Source organism: Megalopta genalis, unplaced genomic scaffold (genome assembly GCF_051020955.1).
Source record: "Megalopta genalis isolate 19385.01 unplaced genomic scaffold, iyMegGena1_principal scaffold0030, whole genome shotgun sequence".
NCBI classification, from domain to species: Eukaryota; Metazoa; Arthropoda; class Insecta; order Hymenoptera; family Halictidae; genus Megalopta; species Megalopta genalis.
In genome coordinates, this window is record NW_027476099.1 from 799,503 (window position 1) to 824,764 (window position 25,262).

Below are 25,262 nucleotides of genomic sequence, written 5' to 3' on the forward strand. Positions count from 1 at the left end.
ATTCGTACTTAAATAACGTTTTTACATAGGGATTAGGCATTTAGAACGAAATGTAATGTCAGAAAATGGCACATTACTCTTGTGATTTTTCGGTTTTTTTCAATTTTCTGAAAAATCCTATCATCAGATTTTCTTCAAAATACGATATTCGTGCTTAAATAACGTTTTTACATAGGGATTAAGCATGTAGAACGAAATGTAACGTCAGAAAATGGCACTCTGCTCTTCTGATTTTTCGGTTTTTCCAATTTTCTGAAAAAACCTATCATTAGATTTTCTTCAAGACACAATATTCTTGCTTAAATATCGTTTTTACATAGGGATTAGGCATTTAGAACGAAATCTAATGACAGAAAATGGCACTTTACTCCTGTGATTTTTCGGTTTTTTCAATTTTCTGAAAAAACCTGTCTTCAGATTTTTTAAATACGAGAATCTTGCTTAACTAACGCTTTTACATTAGAATTAGGTATTGAGTACGAAATGTAATGTCAGAAAATGGCACTTTACTCTTGTGATTTTTCTGTTTTTTTCAATTTTCTGAAAAATCCTAACATTAGATTTTCTTCAAAGTACGATATTCTTGCTTAAATATCGTTTTTACATAGGGATTATGTATTTAGAACGAAATCTAATGACAGAAAATGGCACTTTACTCTTGTGATTTTTCGGTTTTTTCAATTTTCTGAAAGAATCTATCATTAGATTTTTTAGATACGACAATCTTGCTTATATAACAATTTACATTAGAATTAAGTTTTTAGAACGAAATGTAATGTCAGAAAATGTCACTTTACTCTTGTGAATTTTCGGTTTTTTCAATTTTCTGAAAGAATCTATCATTAGATTTTTTAAATACGACAATCTTGCTTATATAACAATTTTACATTAGAATTAAGTTTTTAGAACGAAATGTAATGTCAGAAAATGTCACTTTACTCTTGTGAATTTTCGGTTTTTTCAATTTTCTGAAAAAACCTATCATTAGATTTTCTTCAAAGTACGATATTCCTGCTTAAATAACGTTTTTACATAGGGATTGAGCAGTTAGGACGAAATCTAATGTCAGAAAATGGCACTTTACTCTTGTGAATTTTCGGTTTTTTCAATTATCTGAAAAAACCTATCATCAGATTTTTTAAATACGAGAATCTTGCTTAACTAACGCTTTTACATTAGAATTAGGTATTGAGTACGAAATGTAATGTCAGAAAATGGCACTTTACTTTTGTGATTTTTCTGTTTTTTTCAATTTTCTGAAAAATCCTATCATTAGATTTTCTTCAAAATACGATATTCGTGCTTAAATAACGTTTTTACATAGGGATTAAGCATTTAGAACGAAGTCTAATGTCAGAACATGGCACTTTACTCCTGTGATTTTTCGGTTTTTTCAATTTTCTGAAAAAACCTGTCATCAGATTTTTCAATACGAGAATCTTGCTTAACTAACGATTTTACATTAGAATTAAGTATTTAGAACGAAATCTAATGTCAGAAAATGGCACTTTACTCTTGTGAATTTTCGGTTTTTTCAATTTTCTGAAAAAACCTATCATTAGATTTTCTTCAAAGTACGATAATCCTGCTTAAATAACGCTTTTACATAGGGATTGATCAGTTAGGACGAAATCTAATGTCAGAAAATGGCACTTTACTCTTGTGAATTTTCGGTTTTTTCAATTATCTGAAAAAACCTATCACCAGATTTTTTAAATACGAGAATCTTGCTTAACTAACGATTTTACATTATAATTAGGTATTGAGTACGAAATGTAATGTCAGAAAATGGCACATTACTCTTGTGATTTTTTCTGTTTTTTTCAATTTTCTGAAAAATCCTAACATTAGATTTTCTTCAAAGTACGATATTCTTGCTTAAATATCGTTTTTACATAGGGATTATGTATTTAGAACGAAATCTAATGACAGAAAATGGCACTTTACTCTTGTGATTTTTCGGTTTTTTCAATTTTCTGAAAGAATCTATCATTAGATTTTTTAAATACGACAATCTTGCTTATATAACAATTTTACATTAGAATTAAGTTTTTAGAACGAAATGTAATGTCAGAAAATGTCACTTTACTCTTGTGAATTTTCGGTGTTTTCAATTTTCTGAAAGAATCTATCATTAGATTTTTTAAATACGACAATCTTGCTTATATAACAATTTTACATTAGAATTAAGTTTTTAGAACGAAATGTAATGTCAGAAAATGTCACTTTACTCTTGTGAATTTTCGGTTTTTTCAATTTTCTGAAAAAACCTATCATTAGATTTTCTTCAAAGTACGATATTCCTGCTTAAATAACGTTTTTACATAGGGATTAAGCATTTAGAACGACATCTAATGTCAGAAAATGACACTTTACTCTTGTGATTTTACGGTTTTTCCAATTTTCTGAAAAAACCTATCATCAGATTTTTTAAATACGAGAATCTTGCTCAACTAACGCTTTTACATTAGAATTAGGTATTGAGTACGAAATGTAATGTCAGAAAATGGCACTTTACTTTTGTGATTTTTCTGTTTTTTTCAATTTTCTGAAAAATCCTATCATTAGATTTTCTTCAAAATACGATATTCGTACTTAAATAACGTTTTTACATAGGGATTAGGCATTTAGAACGAAATGTAATGTCAGAAAATGGCACATTACTCTTGTGATTTTTCGGTTTTTTTCAATTTTCTGAAAAATCCTATCATCAGATTTTCTTCAAAATACGATATTCGTGCTTAAATAACGTTTTTACATAGGGATTAAGCATGTAGAACGAAATGTAACGTCAGAAAATGGCACTCTGCTCTTCTGATTTTTCGGTTTTTCCAATTTTCTGAAAAAACCTATCATTAGATTTTCTTCAAGACACAATATTCTTGCTTAAATATCGTTTTTACATAGGGATTAGGCATTTAGAACGAAATCTAATGACAGAAAATGGCACTTTACTCCTGTGATTTTTCGGTTTTTTCAATTTTCTGAAAAAACCTGTCTTCAGATTTTTTAAATACGAGAATCTTGCTTAACTAACGCTTTTACATTAGAATTAGGTATTGAGTACGAAATGTAATGTCAGAAAATGGCACTTTACTCTTGTGATTTTTCTGTTTTTTTCAATTTTCTGAAAAATCCTAACATTAGATTTTCTTCAAAGTACGATATTCTTGCTTAAATATCGTTTTTACATAGGGATTATGTATTTAGAACGAAATCTAATGACAGAAAATGGCACTTTACTCTTGTGATTTTTCGGTTTTTTCAATTTTCTGAAAGAATCTATCATTAGATTTTTTAAATACGACAATCTTGCTTATATAACAATTTTACATTAGAATTAAGTTTTTAGAACGAAATGTAATGTCAGAAAATGTCACTTTACTCTTGTGAATTTTCGGTTTTTTCAATTTTCTGAAAGAATCTATCATTAGATTTTTTAAATACGACAATCTTGCTTATATAACAATTTTACATTAGAATTAAGTTTTTAGAACGAAATGTAATGTCAGAAAATGTCACTTTACTCTTGTGAATTTTCGGTTTTTTCAATTTTCTGAAAAAACCTATCATTAGATTTTCTTCAAAGTACGATATTCCTGCTTAAATAACGTTTTTACATAGGGATTGAGCAGTTAGGACGAAATCTAATGTCAGAAAATGGCACTTTACTCTTGTGAATTTTCGGTTTTTTCAATTATCTGAAAAAACCTATCATCAGATTTTTTAAATACGAGAATCTTGCTTAACTAACGCTTTTACATTAGAATTAGGTATTGAGTACGAAATGTAATGTCAGAAAATGGCACTTTACTTTTGTGATTTTTCTGTTTTTTTCAATTTTCTGAAAAATCCTATCATTAGATTTTCTTCAAAATACGATATTCGTGCTTAAATAACGTTTTTACATAGGGATTAAGCATGTAGAACGAAATGTAACGTCAGAAAATGGCACTCTGCTCTTGTGATTTTTCGGTTTTTCCAATTTTCTGAAAAAACCTATCATTAGATTTTCTTCAAGACACAATATTCTTGCTTAGATAACGTTTTTACATAGGGATTAGGCATTTAGAACGAAATATAATGACAGAAAATGGCACTTTACTCTTGTGATTTTTCGGTTTTTTCAATTTTCTGAAAGAATCTATCATTAGATTTTTTTAATACGACAATTTTGCTTATATAACAATTTTACATTAGAATTAAGTATTTAGAACGAAATCTAATGTCAGAAAATGGCACTTTACTCTTGTGAATTTTCGGTTTTTTCAATTTTCTGAAAAAACCTATCATTAGATTTTCTTCAAAGTACGATAATCCTGCTTAAATAACGTTTTTACATAGGGATTAAGCATTTAGAACGAAATGTAACGTCAGAAAATGGCACTTTGCTCTTGTGATTTTTCGGTTTTTCCAATTTTCTGAAAAAACCTATCATTAGATTTTCTTCAAGACACAATATTCTTGCTTAGATGACGTTTTTACATAGGGATTAAGCATTTAGAACGACATCTAATGTCAGAAAATGACACTTTACTCTTGTGATTTTACGGTTTTTCCAATTTTCTGAAAAAACCTATCATCAGATTTTTTAAATACGAGAATCTTGCTTAACTAACGATTTTACATTAGAATTAGGTATTGAGTACGAAATATAATGTCAGAAAATGGCACTTTACTCTTGTGATTTTTCGGTTTTTTTCAATTTTCTGAAAAATCCTATCATTAGATTTTCTTCAAAATACGATATTCCTGCTTAAATAACGTTTTTACATAGGGATTGAGCAGTTAGGACGAAATCTAATGTCAGAAAATGGCGCTTTGCTCTAGTGATTTTTCGGTTTTTCAATTTTCTGAAAAAACCTATCATTAGATGTTCTCCAAAGTACGATATTCTTGCTTAAATATCGTTTTTACATAGGGATTAGGAATTTAGAACGAAATCAAATGACAGGAAATGGCACTTTACTCTTGTTATTTTTCGGTTTTTTCAATTTTCTGAAAGAATCTATCATTAGATTTTTTAAATACGACAATCTTGCTTAACTAACGCTTTTACATTAGAATTAGGTATTGGGTACGAAATGTAATGTCAGAAAATGGCACTTTACCTTTGTGATTTTTCTGTTTTTTTCAATTTTCTGAAAAATCCTATCATTAGATTTTCTTCAAAATACGATATTCGTGCTTAAATAACGTTTTTACATAGGGATTAAGCATTTAGAACGAAATGTAACGTCAGAAAATGGCACTTTGCTCTTGTGATTTTACGGTTTTTCCAATTTTCTGAAAAAACCTATCATCAGATTTTTTAAATACGAGAATCTTGCTTAACTAACGATTTTACATTAGAATTAGGTATTGAGTACGAAATATAATGTCAGAAAATGGCACTTTACTCTTGTGATTTTTCGGTTTTTTTCAATTTTCTGAAAAATCCTATCATTAGATTTTCTTCAAAATACGATATTCGTGCTTAAATAACGTTTTTATATAGGGATTAAGCATGTAGAACGAAATGTAACGTCAGAAAATGGCACTCTGCTCTTGTGATTTTTCGGTTTTTCCAATTTTCTGAAAAAACCTATCATTAGATTTTCTTCAAGACACAATATTCTTGCTTAGATAACGTTTTTACATAGGGATTAAGCATTTAGAACGACATCTAATGTTAGAAAATGACACTTTACTCTTGCGATTTTACGGTTTTTCCAATTTTCTGAAAAAACCTATCATCAGATTTTTTAAATACGAGAATCTTGCTTAACTAACGATTTTACATTAGAATTAGGTATTGAGTACGAAATATAATGTCAGAAAATGGCGCTTTGCTCTAGTGATTTTTCGGTTTTTTCAATTTTCTGAAAAAACCTATCATTAGATTTTCTTCAAAGCACGATATTCTTGCTTAAATATCGTTTTTACATAGGGATTAGGCATTTAGAACGAAATCTAATGACAGAAAATGGCACTTTACTCTTGTGATTTTTCGGTTTTTTCAATTTTCTGAAAAATCCTAACATTAGATTTTCTTCAAAGTACGATATTCTTGCTTAAATATCGTTTTTACACAGGGATTAGGCATTTAAAACGAATTCTAATGACAGAAAATGCCACTTTACTCTTGTGATTTTTCGGTTTTTCCAATTTTCTGAAAGAATCTATCATTAGATTTTTTAAATACGACAATCTTGATTATATAACAATTTTACATTAGAATTAAGTTTTTAGAACGAAATGTAATGTCAGAAAATGTCACTTTACTCTTGTGAATTTTCGGTTTTTTCAATTTTCTGAAAAAACCTATCATTAGATTTTCTTCAAAGTACGATATTCCTGCTTAAATAACGTTTTTACATAGGGATTGAGCAGTTAGGACGAAATCTAATGTCAGAAAATGGCGCTTTGCTCTAGTGATTTTTCGGTTTTTTCAATTTTCTGAAAAAACCTATCATTAGATGTTCTTCAAAGTACGATATTCTTGCTTAAATATCGTTTTTACATAGGGATTAGGAATTCAGAACGAAATCTAATGACAGAAAATGGCACTTTACTCTTGTGATTTTTCGGTTTTTTCAATTTTCTGAAAGAATCTATCATTAGATTTTTTAAATACGACAATCTTGCTTATATAACAATTTTACATTAGAATTAAGTTTTTAGAACGAAATGTAATCTCAGAAAATGTCACTTTACTCTTGTGAATTTTCTGTTTTTTCAATTTTCTGAAAGAATCTATCATTAGATTTTTTAAATACGACAATCTTGCTTATATAACAATTTTACATTAGAATTAAGTTTTTAGAACGAAATGTAATGTCAGAAAATGTCACGTTACTCTTGTGATTTCTCTGTTTTTTTCAATTTTCTGAAAAATCCTATCATTAGATTTTCTTCAAAATACGATATTCGTGCTTAAATAACGTTTCTACATAGGGATTAAGCATTTAGAACGAAATGTAATGTCAGAAAATGGCACTTTGCTCTTGTGAATTTTCGGTTTTTCCAATTTTCTGAAAAATCCTATCATTAGATTTTCTTCAAAATACGATATTCGTGCTTAAATAACGTTTTTACATAGGGATTAAGCATTTAGAACGAAATCTAATGTCAGAAAATGGCACTTTACTCTTGTGAATATTCGGTTTTTTCAATTATCTGAAAAAACCTATCATCAGATTTTTTAAATACGAGAATCTTGCTTAACTAACGCTTTTACATTAGAATTAGGTATTGAGTACGAAATGTAATGTCAGAAAATGGCACTTTACTCTTGTGATTTTTCTGTTTTTTTCAATTTTCTGAAAAATCCTAACATTAGATTTTCTTCAAAGTACGATATTCTTGCTTAAATATCGTTTTTACATAGGGATTAGGCATTTAGAACGAAATCTAATGACAGAAAATGGCACTTTACTCTTGTGATTTTTCGGTTTTTTCAATTTTCTGAAAGAATCTATCATTAGATTTTTTAAATACGACAATCTTGATTATATAACAATTTTACATTAGAATTAAGTTTTTAGAACGAAATGTAATGTCAGAAAATGTCACTTTACTCTTGTGAATTTTCGGTTTTTTCAATTTTCTGAAAGAATCTATCATTAGATTTTTTAAATACGACAATCTTGCTTATATAACAATTTTACATTAGAATTAAGTTTTTAGAACGAAATGTAATGTCAGAAAATGTCACTTTACTCTTGTGAATTTTCGGTTTTTTTAATTTTCTGAAAAAACCTATCATTAGATTTTCTTCAAAGTACGATATTCCTGCTTAAATAACGTTTTTACATAGGGATTGAGCAGTTAGGACGAAATCTAATGTCAGAAAATGGCGCTTTGCTCTAGTGATTTTTCGGTTTTTCAATTTTCTGAAAAAACCTATCATTAGATGTTCTCCAAAGTACGATATTCTTGCTTAAATATCGTTTTTACATAGGGATTAGGAATTTAGAACGAAATCAAATGACAGAAAATGGCACTTTACTCTTGTGATTTTTCGGTTTTTTCAATTTTCTGAAAGAATCTATCATTAGATTTTTTAAATACGACAATCTTGCTTAACTAACGCTTTTACATTAGAATTAGGTATTGAGTACGAAATGTAATGTCAGAAAATGGCACTTTACTTTTGTGATTTTTCTGTTTTTTTCAATTTTCTGAAAAATCCTATCATTAGATTTTCTTCAAAATACGATATTCGTGCTTAAATAACGTTTTTACATAGGGATTAAGCATTTAGAACGAAATGTAACGTCAGAAAATGGCACTTTGCTCTTGTGATTTTTCGGTTTTTCCAATTTTCTGAAAAAACCTATCATTAGATTTTCTTCAAGACACAATATTCTTGCTTAGATGACGTTTTTACATAGGGATTAAGCATTTAGAACGACATCTAATGTCAGAAAATGACACTTTACTCTTGTGATTTTACGGTTTTTCCAATTTTCTGAAAAAACCTATCATCAGATTTTTTAAATACGAGAATCTTGCTTAACTAACGATTTTACATTAGAATTAGGTATTGAGTACGAAATATAATGTCAGAAAATGGCACTTTACTCTTGTGATTTTTCGGTTTTTTTCAATTTTCTGAAAAATCCTATCATTAGATTTTCTTCAAAATACGATATTCCTGCTTAAATAACGTTTTTACATAGGGATTGAGCAGTTAGGACGAAATCTAATGTCAGAAAATGGCGCTTTGCTCTAGTGATTTTTCGGTTTTTCAATTTTCTGAAAAAACCTATCATTAGATGTTCTCCAAAGTACGATATTCTTGCTTAAATATCGTTTTTACATAGGGATTAGGAATTTAGAACGAAATCAAATGACAGGAAATGGCACTTTACTCTTGTTATTTTTCGGTTTTTTCAATTTTCTGAAAGAATCTATCATTAGATTTTTTAAATACGACAATCTTGCTTAACTAACGCTTTTACATTAGAATTAGGTATTGGGTACGAAATGTAATGTCAGAAAATGGCACTTTACCTTTGTGATTTTTCTGTTTTTTTCAATTTTCTGAAAAATCCTATCATTAGATTTTCTTCAAAATACGATATTCGTGCTTAAATAACGTTTTTACATAGGGATTAAGCATTTAGAACGAAATGTAACGTCAGAAAATGGCACTTTGCTCTTGTGATTTTTCGGTTTTTCCAATTTTCTGAAAAAACCTATCATTAGATTTTCTTCAAGACACAATATTCTTGCTTAGATGACGTTTTTACATAGGGATTAAGCATTTAGAACGACATCTAATGTCAGAAAATGACACTTTACTCTTGTGATTTTACGGTTTTTCCAATTTTCTGAAAAAACCTATCATCAGATTTTTTAAATACGAGAATCTTGCTTAACTAACGATTTTACATTAGAATTAGGTATTGAGTACGAAATATAATGTCAGAAAATGGCACTTTACTCTTGTGATTTTTCGGTTTTTTTCAATTTTCTGAAAAATCCTATCATTAGATTTTCTTCAAAATACGATATTCGTGCTTAAATAACGTTTTTATATAGGGATTAAGCATGTAGAACGAAATGTAACGTCAGAAAATGGCACTCTGCTCTTGTGATTTTTCGGTTTTTCCAATTTTCTGAAAAAACCTATCATTAGATTTTCTTCAAGACACAATATTCTTGCTTAGATAACGTTTTTACATAGGGATTAAGCATTTAGAACGACATCTAATGTTAGAAAATGACACTTTACTCTTGCGATTTTACGGTTTTTCCAATTTTCTGAAAAAACCTATCATCAGATTTTTTAAATACGAGAATCTTGCTTAACTAACGATTTTACATTAGAATTAGGTATTGAGTACGAAATATAATGTCAGAAAATGGCGCTTTGCTCTAGTGATTTTTCGGTTTTTTCAATTTTCTGAAAAAACCTATCATTAGATTTTCTTCAAAGCACGATATTCTTGCTTAAATATCGTTTTTACATAGGGATTAGGCATTTAGAACGAAATCTAATGACAGAAAATGGCACTTTACTCTTGTGATTTTTCGGTTTTTTCAATTTTCTGAAAAAACCTATCATTAGATTTTCTTCAAGACACAATATTCTTGCTTAGATGACGTTTTTACATAGGGATTAAGCATTTAGAACGACATCTAATGTCAGAAAATGACACTTTACTCTTGTGATTTTACGGTATTTCCAATTTTCTGAAAAAACCTATCATCAGATTTTTTAAATACGAGAATCTTGCTTAACTAACGATTTTACATTAGAATTAGGTATTGAGTACGAAATATAATGTCAGAAAATGGCACTTTACTCTTGTGATTTTTCGGTTTTTTTCAATTTTCTGAAAAATCCTATCATTAGATTTTCTTCAAAATACGATATTCCTGCTTAAATAACGTTTTTACATAGGGATTGAGCAGTTAGGACGAAATCTAATGTCAGAAAATGGCGCTTTGCTCTAGTGATTTTTCGGTTTTTCAATTTTCTGAAAAAACCTATCATTAGATGTTCTCCAAAGTACGATATTCTTGCTTAAATATCGTTTTTACATAGGGATTAGGAATTTAGAACGAAATCAAATGACAGGAAATGGCACTTTACTCTTGTTATTTTTCGGTTTTTTCAATTTTCTGAAAGAATCTATCATTAGATTTTTTAAATACGACAATCTTGCTTAACTAACGCTTTTACATTAGAATTAGGTATTGGGTACGAAATGTAATGTCAGAAAATGGCACTTTACCTTTGTGATTTTTCTGTTTTTTTCAATTTTCTGAAAAATCCTATCATTAGATTTTCTTCAAAATACGATATTCGTGCTTAAATAACGTTTTTACATAGGGATTAAGCATTTAGAACGAAATGTAACGTCAGAAAATGGCACTTTGCTCTTGTGATTTTTCGGTTTTTCCAATTTTCTGAAAAAACCTATCATTAGATTTTCTTCAAGACACAATATTCTTGCTTAGATGACGTTTTTACATAGGGATTAAGCATTTAGAACGACATCTAATGTCAGAAAATGACACTTTACTCTTGTGATTTTACGGTTTTTCCAATTTTCTGAAAAAACCTATCATCAGATTTTTTAAATACGAGAATCTTGCTTAACTAACGATTTTACATTAGAATTAGGTATTGAGTACGAAATATAATGTCAGAAAATGGCACTTTACTCTTGTGATTTTTCGGTTTTTTTCAATTTTCTGAAAAATCCTATCATTAGATTTTCTTCAAAATACGATATTCGTGCTTAAATAACGTTTTTATATAGGGATTAAGCATGTAGAACGAAATGTAACGTCAGAAAATGGCACTCTGCTCTTGTGATTTTTCGGTTTTTCCAATTTTCTGAAAAAACCTATCATTAGATTTTCTTCAAGACACAATATTCTTGCTTAGATAACGTTTTTACATAGGGATTAAGCATTTAGAACGACATCTAATGTTAGAAAATGACACTTTACTCTTGCGATTTTACGGTTTTTCCAATTTTCTGAAAAAACCTATCATCAGATTTTTTAAATACGAGAATCTTGCTTAACTAACGATTTTACATTAGAATTAGGTATTGAGTACGAAATATAATGTCAGAAAATGGCGCTTTGCTCTAGTGATTTTTCGGTTTTTTCAATTTTCTGAAAAAACCTATCATTAGATTTTCTTCAAAGCACGATATTCTTGCTTAAATATCGTTTTTACATAGGGATTAGGCATTTAGAACGAAATCTAATGACAGAAAATGGCACTTTACTCTTGTGATTTTTCGGTTTTTTCAATTTTCTGAAAGAATCTATCATTAGATTTTTTAAATACGACAATCTTGCTTATATAACAATTTTACATTAGAATTAAGTTTTTAGAACGAAATGTAATCTCAGAAAATGTCACTTTACTCTTGTGATTTTTCGGTTTTTCCAATTTTCTGAAAAAACCTATCATTAGATTTTCTTCAAAGTACGATATTCGTGCTTAAATAACGTTTTTACATAGTGATTGGGCATTTAGAACGAAATCTAATGTCAGAAAATGGCACTTTACTCTTGTGAATTTCCGGTTTTTTCAATTATCTGAAAAAACCTATCATCAGATTTTTTAAATACGAGAATCTTGCTTAACTAACGCTTTTACATTAGAATTAGGTATTGAGTACGAAATGTAATGTCAGAAAATGGCACTTTACTCTTGTGATTTTTCTGTTTTTTTCAATTTTCTGAAAAATCCTAACATTAGATTTTCTTCAAAGTACGATATTCTTGCTTAAATAACGTTTCTACATAGGGATTAAGCATTTAGAACGAATTCTAACGTCAGAAAACTGCGCTTTACTCAAGTGATTTTTCGGTTTTTCCTAATTTCTGAAAGCATCAATCTTTAGATTTTCTTCAAAGTACGATATTCCTGCTTAAATAACGTTTTTACATAGGGATTGTGCATTTAGAATGAAATCTAACGTCAGAAAATGGCACTTTACTTTTGTGATTTTTCTGTTTTTTTCAATTTTCTGAAAAATCCTATCATTAGATTTTCTTCAAGACACAATATTCTTGCTTAGATAACGTTTTTACATAGGGATTAAGCATTTAGAACGACATCTAATGTCAGAAAATGACACTTTACTCTTGTGATTTTACGGTTTTTCCAATTTTCTGAAAAAACCTATCATCAGATTTTTTAAATACGAGAATCTTGCTCAACTAACGCTTTTACATTAGAATTAGGTATTGAGTACGAAATGTAATGTCAGAAAATGGCACTTTACTCTTGTGATTTTTCTGTTTTTTTCAATTTTCTGAAAAATCCTATCATTAGATTTTCTTCAAAGTACGATATTCTTGCTTAAATAACGTTTCTACATAGGGATTAAGCATTTAGAACGAATTCTAACGTCAGAAAACTGCGCTTTACTCAAGTGATTTTTCGGTTTTTTCTAATTTCTGAAAGCATCAATCTTTAGATTTTCTTCAAAGTACGATATTCCTGCTTAAATAACGTTTTTACATAGGGATTGTGCATTTAGAATGAAATCTAACGTCAGAAAATGGCACTTTGCTCTTGTGATTTTTCAGTTTTTCCAATTTTCTGAAAAAACCTATCATTAGATTTTCTTCAAGACACAATATTCTTGCTTAGATAACGTTTTTACATAGGGATTAAGCATTTAGAACGACATCTAATGTCAGAAAATGACACTTTACTCTTGTGACTTTACGGTTTTTCCAATTTTCTGAAAAAACCTATCATCAGATTTTTTAAATACGAAAATCTTGCTCAACTAACGCTTTTACATTAGAATTAGGTATTGAGTACGAAATGTAATGTCAGAAAATGGCACTTTACTTTTGTGATTTTTCTGTTTTTTTTCAATTTTCTGAAAAATCCTATCATTAGATTTTCTTCAAAGTACGATATTCTTGCTTAAATAACGTTTCTACATAGGGATTAAGCATTTAGAACGAATTCTAACGTCAGAAAACTGCGCTTTACTCAAGTGATTTTTCGGTTTTTTCTAATTTCTGAAAGCATCAATCATTAGATTTTCTTCAAGACACAATATTCTTGCTTAGATAACGTTTTTACATAGGGATTAAGCATTTAGAACGACATCTAATGTCAGAAAATGACACTTTACTCTTGTGATTTTACGGTTTTTCCAATTTTCTGAAAAAACCTATCATCAGATTTTTTAAATACGAGAATCTTGCTCAACTAACGCTTTTACATTAGAATTAGGTATTGAGTACGAAATGTAATGTCAGAAAATGGCACTTTACTTTTGTGATTTTTCTGTTTTTTTTCAATTTTCTGAAAAATCCTATCATTAGATTTTCTTCAAAATACGATATTCGTACTTAAATAACGTTTTTACATAGGGATTAGGCATTTAGAACGAAATGTAATGTCAGAAAATGGCACATTACTCTTGTGATTTTTCGGTTTTTTTCAATTTTCTGAAAAATCCTATCATCAGATTTTCTTCAAAATACGATATTCGTGCTTAAATAACGTTTTTACATAGGGATTAAGCATGTAGAACGAAATGTAACGTCAGAAAATGGCACTCTGCTCTTCTGATTTTTCGGTTTTTCCAATTTTCTGAAAAAACCTATCATTAGATTTTCTTCAAGACACAATATTCTTGCTTAGATAACGTTTTTACATAGGGATTAAGCATTTAGAACGACATCTAATGTCAGAAAATGACACTTTACTCTTGTGACTTTACGGTTTTTCCAATTTTCTGAAAAAACCTATCATCAGATTTTTTAAATACGAAAATCTTGCTCAACTAACGCTTTTACATTAGAATTAGGTATTGAGTACGAAATGTAATGTCAGAAAATGGCACTTTACTCTTGTTATTTTTCGGTTTTTTCAATTTTCTGAAAGAATCTATCATTAGATTTTTTAAATACGACAATCTTGCTTAACTAACGCTTTTACATTAGAATTAGGTATTGGGTACGAAATGTAATGTCAGAAAATGGCACTTTACCTTTGTGATTTTTCTGTTTTTTTCAATTTTCTGAAAAATCCTATCATTAGATTTTCTTCAAAATACGATATTCGTGCTTAAATAACGTTTTTACATAGGGATTAAGCATTTAGAACGAAATGTAACGTCAGAAAATGGCACTTTGCTCTTGTGATTTTTCGGTTTTTCCAATTTTCTGAAAAAACCTATCATTAGATTTTCTTCAAGACACAATATTCTTGCTTAGATGACGTTTTTACATAGGGATTAAGCATTTAGAACGACATCTAATGTCAGAAAATGACACTTTACTCTTGTGATTTTACGGTTTTTCCAATTTTCTGAAAAAACCTATCATCAGATTTTTTAAATACGAGAATCTTGCTTAACTAACGATTTTACATTAGAATTAGGTATTGAGTACGAAATATAATGTCAGAAAATGGCACTTTACTCTTGTGATTTTTCGGTTTTTTTCAATTTTCTGAAAAATCCTATCATTAGATTTTCTTCAAAATACGATATTCGTGCTTAAATAACGTTTTTATATAGGGATTAAGCATGTAGAACGAAATGTAACGTCAGAAAATGGCACTCTGCTCTTGTGATTTTTCGGTTTTTCCAATTTTCTGAAAAAACCTATCATTAGATTTTCTTCAAGACACAATATTCTTGCTTAGATAACGTTTTTACATAGGGATTAAGCATTTAGAACGACATCTAATGTTAGAAAATGACACTTTACTCTTGCGATTTTACGGTTTTTCCAATTTTCTGAAAAAACCTATCATCAGATTTTTTAAATACGAGAATCTTGCTTAACTAACGATTTTACATTAGAATTAGGTATTGAGTACGAAATATAATGTCAGAAAATGGCGCTTTGCTCTAGTGATTTTTCGGTTTTTTCAATTTTCTGAAAAAACCTATCATTAGATTTTCTTCAAAGCACGATATTCTTGCTTAAATATCGTTTTTACATAGGGATTAGGCATTTAGAACGAAATCTAATGACAGAAAATGGCACTTTACTCTTGTGATTTTTCGGTTTTTTCAATTTTCTGAAAGAATCTATCATTAGATTTTTTAAATACGACAATCTTGCTTATATAACAATTTTACATTAGAATTAAGTTTTTAGAACGAAATGTAATCTCAGAAAATGTCACTTTACTCTTGTGATTTTTCGGTTTTTCCAATTTTCTGAAAAAACCTATCATTAGATTTTCTTCAAAGTACGATATTCGTGCTTAAATAACGTTTTTACATAGGGATTGGGCATTTAGAACGAAATCTAATGTCAGAAAATGGCACTTTACTCTTGTGAATTTCCGGTTTTTTCAATTATCTGAAAAAACCTATCATCAGATTTTTTAAATACGAGAATCTTGCTTAACTAACGCTTTTACATTAGAATTAGGTATTGAGTACGAAATGTAATGTCAGAAAATGGCACTTTACTCTTGTGATTTTTCTGTTTTTTTCAATTTTCTGAAAAATCCTAACATTAGATTTTCTTCAAAGTACGATATTCTTGCTTAAATAACGTTTCTACATAGGGATTAAGCATTTAGAACGAATTCTAACGTCAGAAAACTGCGCTTTACTCAAGTGATTTTTCGGTTTTTCCTAATTTCTGAAAGCATCAATCTTTAGATTTTCTTCAAAGTACGATATTCCTGCTTAAATAACGTTTTTACATAGGGATTGTGCATTTAGAATGAAATCTAACGTCAGAAAATGGCACTTTACTTTTGTGATTTTTCTGTTTTTTTCATTTTCTGAAAAATCCTATCATTAGATTTTCTTCAAGACACAATATTCTTGCTTAGATAACGTTTTTACATAGGGATTAAGCATTTAGAACGACATCTAATGTCAGAAAATGACACTTTACTCTTGTGATTTTACGGTTTTTCCAATTTTCTGAAAAAACCTATCATCAGATTTTTTAAATACGAGAATCTTGCTCAACTAACGCTTTTACATTAGAATTAGGTATTGAGTACGAAATGTAATGTCAGAAAATGGCACTTTACTCTTGTGATTTTTCTGTTTTTTTCAATTTTCTGAAAAATCCTATCATTAGATTTTCTTCAAAGTACGATATTCTTGCTTAAATAACGTTTCTACATAGGGATTAAGCATTTAGAACGAATTCTAACGTCAGAAAACTGCGCTTTACTCAAGTGATTTTTCGGTTTTTTCTAATTTCTGAAAGCATCAATCTTTAGATTTTCTTCAAAGTACGATATTCCTGCTTAAATAACGTTTTTACATAGGGATTGTGCATTTAGAATGAAATCTAACGTCAGAAAATGGCACTTTGCTCTTGTGATTTTTCAGTTTTTCCAATTTTCTGAAAAAACCTATCATTAGATTTTCTTCAAGACACAATATTCTTGCTTAGATAACGTTTTTACATAGGGATTAAGCATTTAGAACGACATCTAATGTCAGAAAATGACACTTTACTCTTGTGACTTTACGGTTTTTCCAATTTTCTGAAAAAACCTATCATCAGATTTTTTAAATACGAAAATCTTGCTCAACTAACGCTTTTACATTAGAATTAGGTATTGAGTACGAAATGTAATGTCAGAAAATGGCACTTTACTTTTGTGATTTTTCTGTTTTTTTTCAATTTTCTGAAAAATCCTATCATTAGATTTTCTTCAAAGTACGATATTCTTGCTTAAATAACGTTTCTACATAGGGATTAAGCATTTAGAACGAATTCTAACGTCAGAAAACTGCGCTTTACTCAAGTGATTTTTCGGTTTTTTCTAATTTCTGAAAGCATCAATCATTAGATTTTCTTCAAGACACAATATTCTTGCTTAGATAACGTTTTTACATAGGGATTAAGCATTTAGAACGACATCTAATGTCAGAAAATGACACTTTACTCTTGTGATTTTACGGTTTTTCCAATTTTCTGAAAAAACCTATCATCAGATTTTTTAAATACGAGAATCTTGCTCAACTAACGCTTTTACATTAGAATTAGGTATTGAGTACGAAATGTAATGTCAGAAAATGGCACTTTACTTTTGTGATTTTTCTGTTTTTTTTCAATTTTCTGAAAAATCCTATCATTAGATTTTCTTCAAAATACGATATTCGTACTTAAATAACGTTTTTACATAGGGATTAGGCATTTAGAACGAAATGTAATGTCAGAAAATGGCACATTACTCTTGTGATTTTTCGGTTTTTTTCAATTTTCTGAAAAATCCTATCATCAGATTTTCTTCAAAATACGATATTCGTGCTTAAATAACGTTTTTACATAGGGATTAAGCATGTAGAACGAAATGTAACGTCAGAAAATGGCACTCTGCTCTTCTGATTTTTCGGTTTTTCCAATTTTCTGAAAAAACCTATCATTAGATTTTCTTCAAGACACAATATTCTTGCTTAGATAACGTTTTTACATAGGGATTAAGCATTTAGAACGACATCTAATGTCAGAAAATGACACTTTACTCTTGTGACTTTACGGTTTTTCCAATTTTCTGAAAAAACCTATCATCAGATTTTTTAAATACGAAAATCTTGCTCAACTAACGCTTTTACATTAGAATTAGGTATTGAGTACGAAATGTAATGTCAGAAAATGGCACTTTACTTTTGTGATTTTTCTGTTTTTTTTCAATTTTCTGAAAAATCCTATCATTAGATTTTCTTCAAAATACGATATTCGTACTTAAATAACGTTTTTACATAGGGATTAGGCATTTAGAACGAAATGTAATGTCAGAAAATGGCACATTACTCTTGTGATTTTTCGGTTTTTTTCAATTTTCTGAAAAATCCTATCATCAGATTTTCTTCAAAATACGATATTCTTGCTTAAATAACGTTTCTACATAGGGATTAAGCATGTAGAACGAAATGTAACGTCAGAAAATGGCACTCTGCTCTTCTGATTTTTCGGTTTTTCCAATTTTCTGAAAAAACCTATCATTAGATTTTCTTCAAGACACAATATTCTTGCTTAAATATCGTTTTTACATAGGGATTAGGCATTTAGAACGAAATCTAATGACAGAAAATGGCACTTTACTCCTGTGATTTTTCGGTTTTTTCAATTTTCTGAAAGAATCTATCATTAGATTTTTTAAATACGACAATCTTGCTTATATAACAATTTTACATTAGAATTAAGTTTTTAGAACGAAATGTAATGTCAGAAAATGTCACTTTACTCTTGTGAATTTTCGGTTTTTTCAATTTTCTGAAAAAACCTATCATTAGATTTTCTTCAAAGTACGATATTCCTGCTTAAATAACGTTTTTACATAGGGATTGAGCAGTTAGGACGAAATCTAATGTCAGAGAATGGCACTTTACACTTGTGAATTTTCGGTTTTTTCAATTATCTGAAAAAACCTATCATCAGATTTTTTAAATACGAGAATCTTGCTTAACTAACGCTTTTACATTAGAATTAGGTATTGAGTACGAAATGTAATGTCAGAAAATGGCACTTTACTCTTGTGATTTTTCTGTTTTTTTCAATTTTCTGAAAAATCCTAACATTAGATTTTCTTCAAAGTACGATATTCTTGCTTAAATAACGTTTCTACATAGGGATTAAGCATTTAGAACGAATTCTAACGTCAGAAAACTGCGCTTTACTCAAGTGATTTTTCGGTTTTTTCTAATTTCTGAAAGCATCAATCATTAGATTTTCTTCAAGACACAATATTCTTGCTTAGATAACGTTTTTACATAGGGATTAAGCATTTAGAACGACATCTAATGTCAGAAAATGACACTTTACTCTTGTGATTTTACGGTTTTTCCAATTTTCTGAAAAAACCTATCATCAGATTTTTTAAATACGAGAATCTTGCTCAACTAACGCTTTTACATTAGAATTAGGTATTGAGTACGAAATGTAATGTCAGAAAATGGCACTTTACTTTTGTGATTTTTCTGTTTTTTTTCAATTTTCTGAAAAATCCTATCATTAGATTTTCTTCAAAATACGATATTCGTACTTAAATAACGTTTTTACATAGGGATTAGGCATTTAGAACGAAATGTAATGTCAGAAAATGGCACATTACTCTTGTGATTTTTCGGTTTTTTTCAATTTTCTGAAAAATCCTATCATCAGATTTTCTTCAAAATACGATATTCGTGCTTAAATAACGTTTTTACATAGGGATTAAGCATGTAGAACGAAATGTAACGTCAGAAAATGGCACTCTGCTCTTCTGATTTTTCGGTTTTTCCAATTTTCTGAAAAAACCTATCATTAGATTTTCTTCAAGACACAATATTCTTGCTTAAATATCGTTTTTACATAGGGATTAGGCATTTAGAACGAAATCTAATGACAGAAAATGGCACTTTACTCCTGTGATTTTTCGGTTTTTTCAATTTTCTGAAAAAACCTGTCTTCAGATTTTTTAAATACGAGAATCTTGCTTAACTAACGCTTTTACATTAGAATTAGGTATTGAGTACGAAATGTAATGTCAGAAAATGGCACTTTACTCTTGTGATTTTTCTGTTTTTTTCAATTTTCTGAAAAATCCTAACATTAGATTTTCTTCAAAGTACGATATTCTTGCTTAGATATCGTTTTTACATAGGGATTATGTATTTAGAACGAAATCTAATGACAGAAAATGGCACTTTACTCTTGTGATTTTTCGGTTTTTTCAATTTTCTGAAAGAATCTATCATTAGATTTTTTAGATACGACAATCTTGCTTATATAACAATTTACATTAGAATTAAGTTTTTAGAACGAAATGTAATGTCAGAAAATGTCACTTTACTCTTGTGAATTTTCGGTTTTTTCAATTTTCTGAAAGAATCTATCATTAGATTTTTTAAATACGACAATCTTGCTTATATAACAATTTTACATTAGAATTAAGTTTTTAGAACGAAATGTAATGTCAGAAAATGTCACTTTACTCTTGTGAATTTTCGGTTTTTTCAATTTTCTGAAAAAACCTATCATTAGATTTTCTTCAAAGTACGATATTCCTGCTTAAATAACGTTTTTACATAGGGATTGAGCAGTTAGGACGAAATCTAATGTCAGAAAATGGCACTTTACTCTTGTGAATTTTCGGTTTTTTCAATTATCTGAAAAAACCTATCATCAGATTTTTTAAATACGAGAATCTTGCTTAACTAACGCTTTTACATTAGAATTAGGTATTGAGTACGAAATGTAATGTCAGAAAATGGCACTTTACTTTTGTGATTTTTCTGTTTTTTTCAATTTTCTGAAAAATCCTATCATTAGATTTTCTTCAAAATACGATATTCGTGCTTAAATAACGTTTTTACATAGGGATTAAGCATTTAGAACGAAGTCTAATGTCAGAACATGGCACTTTACTCCTGTGATTTTTCGGTTTTTTCAATTTTCTGAAAAAACCTGTCATCAGATTTTTCAATACGAGAATCTTGCTTAACTAACGATTTTACATTAGAATTAAGTATTTAGAACGAAATCTAATGTCAGAAAATGGCACTTTACTCTTGTGAATTTTCGGTTTTTTCAATTTTCTGAAAAAACCTATCATTAGATTTTCTTCAAAGTACGATAATCCTGCTTAAATAACGCTTTTACATAGGGATTGATCAGTTAGGACGAAATCTAATGTCAGAAAATGGCACTTTACTCTTGTGAATTTTCGGTTTTTTCAATTATCTGAAAAAACCTATCACCAGATTTTTTAAATACGAGAATCTTGCTTAACTAACGATTTTACATTATAATTAGGTATTGAGTACGAAATGTAATGTCAGAAAATGGCACATTACTCTTGTGATTTTTTCTGTTTTTTTCAATTTTCTGAAAAATCCTAACATTAGATTTTCTTCAAAGTACGATATTCTTGCTTAAATATCGTTTTTACATAGGGATTATGTATTTAGAACGAAATCTAATGACAGAAAATGGCACTTTACTCTTGTGATTTTTCGGTTTTTTCAATTTTCTGAAAGAATCTATCATTAGATTTTTTAAATACGACAATCTTGCTTATATAACAATTTTACATTAGAATTAAGTTTTTAGAACGAAATGTAATGTCAGAAAATGTCACTTTACTCTTGTGAATTTTCGGTGTTTTCAATTTTCTGAAAGAATCTATCATTAGATTTTTTAAATACGACAATCTTGCTTATATAACAATTTTACATTAGAATTAAGTTTTTAGAACGAAATGTAATGTCAGAAAATGTCACTTTACTCTTGTGAATTTTCGGTTTTTTCAATTTTCTGAAAAAACCTATCATTAGATTTTCTTCAAAGTACGATATTCCTGCTTAAATAACGTTTTTACATAGGGATTAAGCATTTAGAACGACATCTAATGTCAGAAAATGACACTTTACTCTTGTGATTTTACGGTTTTTCCAATTTTCTGAAAAAACCTATCATCAGATTTTTTAAATACGAGAATCTTGCTCAACTAACGCTTTTACATTAGAATTAGGTATTGAGTACGAAATGTAATGTCAGAAAATGGCACTTTACTTTTGTGATTTTTCTGTTTTTTTCAATTTTCTGAAAAATCCTATCATTAGATTTTCTTCAAAATACGATATTCGTACTTAAATAACGTTTTTACATAGGGATTAGGCATTTAGAACGAAATGTAATGTCAGAAAATGGCACATTACTCTTGTGATTTTTCGGTTTTTTTCAATTTTCTGAAAAATCCTATCATCAGATTTTCTTCAAAATACGATATTCGTGCTTAAATAACGTTTTTACATAGGGATTAAGCATGTAGAACGAAATGTAACGTCAGAAAATGGCACTCTGCTCTTGTGATTTTTCGGTTTTTCCAATTTTCTGAAAAAACCTATCATTAGATTTTCTTCAAGACACAATATTCTTGCTTAGATAACGTTTTTACATAGGGATTAGGCATTTAGAACGAAATATAATGACAGAAAATGGCACTTTACTCTTGTGATTTTTCGGTTTTTTCAATTTTCTGAAAGAATCTATCATTAGATTTTTTAAATACGACAATTTTGCTTATATAACAATTTTACATTAGAATTAAGTATTTAGAACGAAATCTAATGTCAGAAAATGGCACTTTACTCTTGTGAATTTTCGGTTTTTTCAATTTTCTGAAAAAACCTATCATTAGATTTTCTTCAAAGTACGATAATCCTGCTTAAATAACGCTTTTACATAGGGATTGATCAGTTAGGACGAAATCTAATGTCAGAAAATGGCACTTTACTCTTGTGAATTTTCGGTTTTTTCAATTATCTGAAAAAACCTATCACCAGATTTTTTAAATACGAGAATCTTGCTTAACTAACGATTTTACGTTAGAATTAGGTATTGAGTACGAAATCTAATGTCAGAAAATGGCACTTTACTCTTGTGAATTTTCGGTTTTTTCAATTATCTGAAAAATCCTATCATTAGATTTTCTTCAAAATACGTTATTCGTGCTTAAATAACGTTTTTACATAGGGATTAAGCATTTAGAACGAAGTCTAATGTCAGAAAATGGCACTTTGCTCTTGTGATTTTTCGGTCTTTCTGATTTTCTGAAAAAACCTATCATTAGATTTTCTTCAAGACACAATATTCTTGCTTAGATAACGTTTTTACATAGGGACTAAGCATTTAGGACGAAATCTAACGTCAGAAAATGGCACTTTACTCTTGTGAATTTTCGGTTTTTTCAATTTTCTGAAAAAACCTATCACTAGATTTTCTTCAAAGTACGATATTCCTGCTTAAATAATGTTTTTACATAGGGATTGGGCATTTAGAACGAAATCTAATGACAGAAAATGGCAGTTTACACTTGTGATTTTTCGGTTTTTTCAATTTTCTAAAAGAATCAATCATTAGATTTTCTTCAAAGTCCGATATTCTTGCTTAGATAACGTTTTTACATAGGGATTAAGCATTTAGAACGAAATCTAATGTCAGAAAATGACACTTTACTCTTGTGATTTTACGGATTCTTCAATTTTTGAAAAAACCTATCATTAGAATGTTTTAATACGAGAATCTTGCTTAACTACCGATTTTACCTTAGCATTAAGTATTTAGAACGAAATGTAATGTCAGAAGATGGCGCTTTACTCTAGTGATTTTTCGGTTTTCTTAAATTTCTGAAAAATCCTATCATTAGATTTTCCTTCAAAATACGATATTCGTGCTTAAATAACGTTTTTACATAGGGATTAAGCATTTAGAACAAAATCTAATGTCAGAAAATGGCACTTTACTCTTGTGATTTTTCGGTTTTTTCAATTTTCTGAAAACACCTCCCATTAGATTTTCTTCAAAGTACGATATTCTTGCTTAAATATCGTTTTTACATACGGATTAAGCATTTAGAACGAAATCTAATGTCAGAAAATGACACTTTACTCTTGTGAATTTTCGGTTTTTTCAATTTTCTGAAAAATCCTATCATTATATTTTCTTCAAAATACGATATTCGTGCTTAAATAACGTTTTTACATAGGGATTAAGCATTTAGAACGAAATGTAATGTCAGAAAATGGCACATTACTCTTGTGATTTTTCGGTTTTTTTCAATTTTCTGAAAAATCCTATCATTAGATTTTCTTCAAAATACGATATTCGTGCTTAAATAACGTTTTTACATAGGGATTAAGCATTTAGAACGAAGTCTAATGTCAGAACATGGCACTTTACTCCTGTGATTTTTCGGTTTTTTCAATTTTCTGAAAAAACCTGTCATCAGATTTTTCAATACGAGAATCTTGCTTAACTAACGATTTTACATTAGAATTAAGTATTTAGAACGAAATCTAATGTCAGAAAATGGCACTTTACTCTTGTGAATTTTCGGTTTTTTCAATTTTCTGAAAAAACCTATCATTAGATTTTCTTCAAAGTACGATAATCCTGCTTAAATAACGCTTTTACATAGGGATTGATCAGTTAGGACAAAATCTAATGTCAGAAAATGGCACTTTACTCTTGTGAATTTTCGGTTTTTTCAATTATCTGAAAAAACCTATCACCAGATTTTTTAAATACGAGAATCTTGCTTAACTAACGATTTTACATTATAATTAGGTATTGAGTACGAAATGTAATGTCAGAAAATGGCACTTTACTCTTGTGATTTTTCTGTTTTTTTCAATTTTCTGAAAAATCCTAACATTAGATTTTCTTCAAAGTACGATATTCTTGCTTAAATATCGTTTTTACATAGGGATTATGTATTTAGAACGAAATCTAATGACAGAAAATGGCACTTTACTCTTGTGATTTTTCGGTTTTTTCAATTTTCTGAAAGAATCTATCATTAGATTTTTTAAATACGACAATCTTGCTTATATAACAATTTTACATTAGAATTAAGTTTTTAGAACGAAATGTAATGTCAGAAAATGTCACTTTACTCTTGTGAATTTTCGGTTTTTTCAATTTTCTGAAAGAATCTATCATTAGATTTTTTAAATACGACAATCTTGCTTATATAACAATTTTACATTAGAATTAAGTTTTTAGAACGAAATGTAATGTCAGAAAATGTCACTTTACTCTTGTGAATTTTCGGTTTTTTCAATTTTCTGAAAAAACCTATCATTAGATTTTCTTCAAAGTACGATATTCCTGCTTAAATAACGTTTTTACATAGGGATTGAGCAGTTAGGACGAAATCTAATGTCAGAAAATGGCACTTTACTCTTGTGAATTTTCGGTTTTTTCAATTATCTGAAAAAACCTATCATCAGATTTTTTAAATACGAGAATCTTGCTTAACTAACGCTTTTACATTAGAATTAGGTATTGAGTAC